The sequence below is a fragment of the Heptranchias perlo genome, chromosome 20 (assembly GCF_035084215.1).
Source record: "Heptranchias perlo isolate sHepPer1 chromosome 20, sHepPer1.hap1, whole genome shotgun sequence".
Lineage (NCBI taxonomy): Eukaryota > Metazoa > Chordata > Chondrichthyes > Hexanchiformes > Hexanchidae > Heptranchias > Heptranchias perlo.
In genome coordinates, this window is record NC_090344.1 from 14859170 (window position 1) to 14865169 (window position 6000).

General features: G+C 45.6%; 1 non-coding gene across 1 annotated transcript; it reads left to right on the top strand.

Moving 5' to 3' along the window:
- The first annotated feature begins 4157 nt into the window (after positions 1 to 4157).
- trnas-gcu (transfer RNA serine (anticodon GCU)) lies at positions 4158 to 4239 on the top strand. The gene has a single exon. It is a non-coding gene; the product is annotated as a tRNA-Ser (tRNA).
- The last annotated feature ends 1761 nt before the right edge of the window (positions 4240 to 6000 follow it).

Sequence of the window (6000 nt, forward strand, 5' to 3'; positions counted from 1 at the left end):
CATAGGAACAGGAATAGGCCATTCAGCCCCTCGAGCCTCCAGGTTAACACACCCTTCCTGAGGTGGGGTGCCCAGAACTGAATGATGTCCTCCAGATGGGGTCTCACCAGAGCTCTGTTCAGCTGTAACATAACTTCCGCCCCTTTGTATTCCAGCCTTCTTGAAATAAACGGGGAGAGTGAGAGTTCAAGAGAGAAAGCGAGAGCGAGCAAGACGAATAGAGACAGACAGACAGACAGATCACTAGGCATTGGAGAAACCGTCGCTGTGTAGATTTCTCAGGAGCTGCTGTGAATCCCCACTGAGCTTTCGAACCACTTGCTCCACCGCAGCAAAAAATCATAAGCAGCATATCGGTAATGTGAAATCACATAATCGATAGCCGATTTGTGGCGCAATGGGTAGCAAGTTGGACTTCTAATTAGCAGTTCTAAAGTTGTGGATTCCAATTTCACTACCGTTGAAGTTCAGGGCTCAATTTTGGTGGTGGGAATTAGAACTTTGCAGCAAAACCACAACAGGATCACGAATGTTCATCAAAGAAGGGAAACAACCCTCTTGCAGCTCCTGAAAATCGCAAGAATTAAAGTATCGTGACTGAGCGGTCTAACCCGCTGGTTTAAAGCTCCAGTTAAATCCCATAATTTGTTGATGGATCAAAATCACGGTTTGTGGCTCCAATTCCGCAGCCTCCTTCCTGTAAACTAATAAAACTAAACATCTCATCTGTTTTTACAACAGCGTAGGCCGGAGGAACCACATGGCTGAACAAATAACTGGATGCATTTTGTAACACACCAATTGAACATTCTACTCCGTTCGAAATGTTCACAAAGAAAAGGATTGGTTGATCTCGATGAGACTCAACTAACAACCTCGGCATTTCCCGACCCTGTACTGTCATATAAGGACCGCCCACTGACTGATCGCGCCGCAAGAGCCCGGTCACTTTGATCACCTGTCCCACTCTGCTGGAAGGAATATTAAAGAGAGAGGCCCTCTCCTGTGGGAACGTATCCTGTCCCCGTGATGAAAATAATATCTGCACTTTCATTTTCAGCTTCATTCACATCCGCTGCTCCATCGCACTACAATCGGGTTTTCTGTGAACAGGTCAAAATAAAATTGGCAGAAATTCTAACAGCAGTGGGATTCAAACCCACGCCTCCATAGAAATTAAATGTAACACCTTAGACCGCGAGGCCACGCTACCATTATTTCACAGTAACGTTTAAAGACATGTTTAATGCACAAATATATGAATTGAAGCTAATTGACCGCATTTATCCCGTGGTCGGGTAGTTCTCCTTCGAGCACAGAACGTTAAGAGGAGATTTGATAGAAGTGTTCAAAATCATGAAGGGTTTGGATAAAGTAAATAAAGAGAAACTGTTCCCATTGGCGGAAGGGTCGAGAACCAGAGGACACAGATTTGAGGTGATTGGCAAAAGAACCAAAGGCGACATGAGGAAACACTTTTTTTACCCAGCGAGTATTTATAATCTGGAATGCGCTGCCTGAAAGGGTGGTGGAAGCAAATTCAATCGTGACTTTCAAAAAGGAATTGGATAAATGCTTGGAGGGAAATTAAGGCAGGGCTACCGGGAAGCGGCGCGGGAGTGGAACCAACTGGATCGCTCTTACAATGAGCCGGCACGGGTTCGAAGGACCGAATAGCTTCCTTCTGTGCTGTAACCATGTTATGATTGTATGATTCTATTGAAACTCTTTATTTTCTTTGCATGCATTTCTCTATTCCTCCCTGTCTCTGTCTCTTGTGTTGTCCCCTGATGGACTTCTCAGGCTTCCTTGAACGGCGACGGCTGGTCGAACCTGCAACACCAGCAGAGAATGTTAAAGAAAGACTGAGACTGTAGGAATAGTAAAGGTGCAATCCAGCTGCTGCAGCTAATGTCTACACATTAATGTCTCTTCGATCTCAAATAAGTCACTCTCTTTTCATTCCTCTGATTTCGTTATTTTTCTTTCTGCCCCAGCACCGTTGTCAGGATCCTGTTTTTGTTCTCTCATGTCTCTGCAAAATTCAGACCCGCCGCTTCTTCCAGCTTTTCCTTCCTTCCACAATCATTGTCCATTTCATTGAGACTTTCCTGCGGCCTTTCCTACTCTAACATTCACTTTCACATTCTTACGCCTTTCAGTTTGCTCGACATCGACCGCTGTTTCTCGGGGGCACATGTCCCGTTCGCACCAATGTTCATTTCTGGCTTGAAACCAATCGATACATTTCGATCTGCGTGACCGTTCCAGAGACAAGCACGAAGAAAGCAGGGCTGGCATTCGGAAGGACAGCGGCAGACTTTCCCGTGAAATTTCCATGGGGTATCTTGCGACACGGGGGATGTTAACTGAAGAACTGGGTTTTGTTTTCATGGTCGATGGCGCTTTTCCCCGAGCAGTTGATGTGCGGGAGAGACGGGCGGTGCGACATAGCTGCGAATGACGGCTGAAAGGTGCACTTTTGGCAATCTGGGCGGTGCAGGAAAGTCGGAAATGTTCCGCTTGATCTTAATAGGTCTGTGGAAATGTCCGATTGAAAAGGAATGAGGAGAAATGAGAAGAGCGGCAATGGTGAAAAAGTGTCGATTACAGGAGGTTGGCCGTGAGCGAAAGGTCCTTTGAATGTCCGGCGCGGAGGGGATTTTGTTCAGAAACGACAGACTTTAAAGCGCGTGGGGAAAGTGAAGTGCGAGCTTTGTCCTTGGGTCAAATTGGGTGTTTTCAGGAAAACAGCCATTGTGAAATCACAAAAATGAAAACAGAAAATGCTGGAAACACTCAGCAGGTCAGGCAGCGCCTGTGGCGAAAGAACCAGAGGAGAGGTTTCAGCCCTCGGAACTTTTTCATCAGGAATGGACAGACTGGTATGGAGGAGAGTAGCTGAGCTGTCAAAGATGCTGGAGTTGATGTTTCGATTAAGTGGGTTCAAATCCCTCTCTGCTACAATTGATAGAGCTGTTTATTTTGGCTGCCTCACCTAAAAATCTTCTTTTCAAAGAAGTGCGTTTCCGCATTGCTGGCTTAACATCTGTTTGCACAAATCAGCAAAGTCTGAATTGCCACCCAAAATGTTTCTTGCACGGAGGTGTTGGGAGTGTAAGGGGTGATCCAGGTGAAGTATCAATCAAAGTGCGCAATGGTCCCCTGGTAAACGAAGTATCTCTTATGGTGAGCATAAGATGAAAGATATTTACCATTATTATATATTTCTTCTTTGCATCACACGAGGATTTATTATCAGGGAATGGACATGAGCAGGTCGATTTACGTCATGCTCCGGTCGCTTTGCATCGCCCCCGACACACAGAATAGAATCATAGAAAGGTTACAGCATGGAAAGAGGCCATTCGGCACATCGAGTCCGTACCGGCTCTCTGCAAGAGCAATCCAGCAAGACCCCACCCCGCCCCACCCCTCCCTTTCCCTGTCGCCCTGTATTTTTTTTCATTTCATATACTTATTCAGTTCCCTGTTGAAGGCCATGATTGAATCTGCCTCCACCACCCCCTCGGGCAGTGCATTCCAGATCCGAAACACTCGCTGTGTAAAAAAGTTTTTCCTCATGTCACCTTTGGCTCTTTTGCAAAACACCTTAAATCTGTGTCTTCTGGTCCTTGACCCTTCCGCCAATGGGAACAGTTTCTCTCTATCTACTCTGTCCAGATCATTCATGATTTTGAATACCTCGATTAAATCTCCTCGCAACTGTCTCTATTCCAAGGAGAACAACCCCAGCTTCTCCAGTGTATCCATGGAACTAAAGCCCCTCATTCCTGGAATCTTTCCAGGAATCCCCCACCATCAACATCCAGGTGGTGACCATGAACCAGAAAGTGAACTGGACCAGCCACAAAAATACTGTGGCGACAAGAGCAGGTCAGAGGCTGGATATTCTGCGCCGAGTAACTCACCTCCTGACTCCCCAAAGCCGTCTCACCATCCACAAGGCGCAAGTCATGATTGTAACAGAATACTCATGTGATGGTCATCTACATGAAATGTTAACTCTGTTTCTATATCTAAAGATTCTGCCTGACCTGCTGAGGATGTCCAGCATTTACTGTTTTTATTTCAGTTTAGCAACATAGGCAGTATTTTCATTTTGAATAAAAGAGCTTTCACAAGTTTGCGCATGCGATGAGGAGGCCGAGTGGTTCAGGCGATGGACTGCTAATCCATTGTGCTCTACACGCGTGGGTTCGAATCCCATCCTCGTCGATATTGTGCTATAGTCTTGTTTCTTTAATTCAGTCCATCCAGAAGTTCGGTTCCTTCCTTCTCGAAACTGCAGACGGAGGTTTATGCATTCTTTGCTGAAATCAGCAACAGTTCCAACCACAAAAGTGTTGAGATTGCAAAACGAGTAAACCTTCTGGTCAACGGAAGAGAAACTCATGTAGCATATTTATGATGTATGTCCGGATCATTCCGTGTCAGTGTCTGTTTAAAAGGGATGTGCTGTAAGACCCGCATCATTCCATGTCTCTATCTGTTCAAAATGGATGTGCTGTAAGTCCCGTATCAATCCGCGTCTGTGTCTGTTTGAAAGGGATCTGTTGCAAGTCCCGGATCACTCCGTGTCTGTGTCTGTTTAAAATGGATGTGCTGTTAGTCCCTGATCATTCCATGTCAGCATATGTTTAAAAGGGATGTGCTGTATGTCCCGGATCATTCCGCGTCTGTGTCTGTTGAAAAGGGATGTGTTGTAAGTCGCGGATCATTCCGTGTCTGTGTCTGTGTCAAAGGGATGTGCTGTATGTCCCGGATCATTCCGTGTCTGTGTCTGTTTAAATCAATGTGCTGTCAGTCCCGGATCATTCCGTGCCTCTGTCTGTTTAAAAGGGATGTGCTGTAAGTCCCGGATCACTCCGTGTCTGTGTCTGTTTAAAAGGGATGTGCTGTTAGTCCCGGATCATTCCGTGTCTGTATATGTTTAAAAGGGATGTGCTGTAAGTCCCGGTTTATTCTGTGTCTGTGTCTGTTTAAAAGGGATGTGCTGTAAGTTCCGGATCATTCTGTGTCTGTGTCTGTTTAAAAGGGATGTGCTGTCAGTCCCGGATCATTCCGTGTCTGTGTATGTTTAAAAGGGATGTGCTGTAAGTCCCGGATCATTCCGTGTCGGTATCTGTTTAAAAGGGATGTGCTGTATGTCCCGGATCATTCCGCGTCTGTTTCCGTTTAAAAGGGATGTGCTGTATGTCCCGGTTTATTCTGTGTCTGTTTAATAGGGATGTGCTGTAAGTCCCGGATCATTCCGTGTCTGTATCTGTTTAAAAGGGATGTGCTGTAAGTCCCGGTTTATTCTGTGTCTGTTTGAAAGGGATGTGTTGTAAGTCCCGGATCATTCCGTGTCTGTGTCTGTTTAAAAGGGATATGTTGTAAGTCCCGGATCATTCCGTGTCTGTGTCTGTTTAAAATGGATGTGCTGTAAGTCCCGGATCATTCCGTGTCTGTGTCAGTTTAAAAGGGATGTGCTGTAAGTCCCGGATCAGTCTGTGTCTGTTTAAAAGGGATGTGCTGTAAGTCCCGGATCATTCCGTGTCTGTGTCTGTTTAAAAGCGATGTGCTGTAAGTCCCGGATCATTCCGTGTCTCTGTCTGTTTAAAAGGGATGTGCTGTCAGTCCCGGATCATTCCGTGTCTGTTTCTGTTTAAAAGGGATGTGCTGTAAGTCCCGGATCATTCCGTATCTGTTTCACCCGATTTTCTTGATACCTTTTTCCTTCTGAACTGAAATGACGATCCTCTCTGGAGAAGAAGGTTCACCGCCTGCTGTTGAGATCAAATTCATTCTGCTGAGATTCCATTCCAATCTCCGCACTCTATCCCCCATTCAGTCCCACCCCGCCTGGACATTATAATCTGCGATATTCACAAGGGAATGGAGAAGCCGAATATCACGGTTATAATTTTCTTGGCTCCACAACACTGAATATTATCAATTCCATCGATTCAGAAGGTAATCATAGAATCAGAGAAT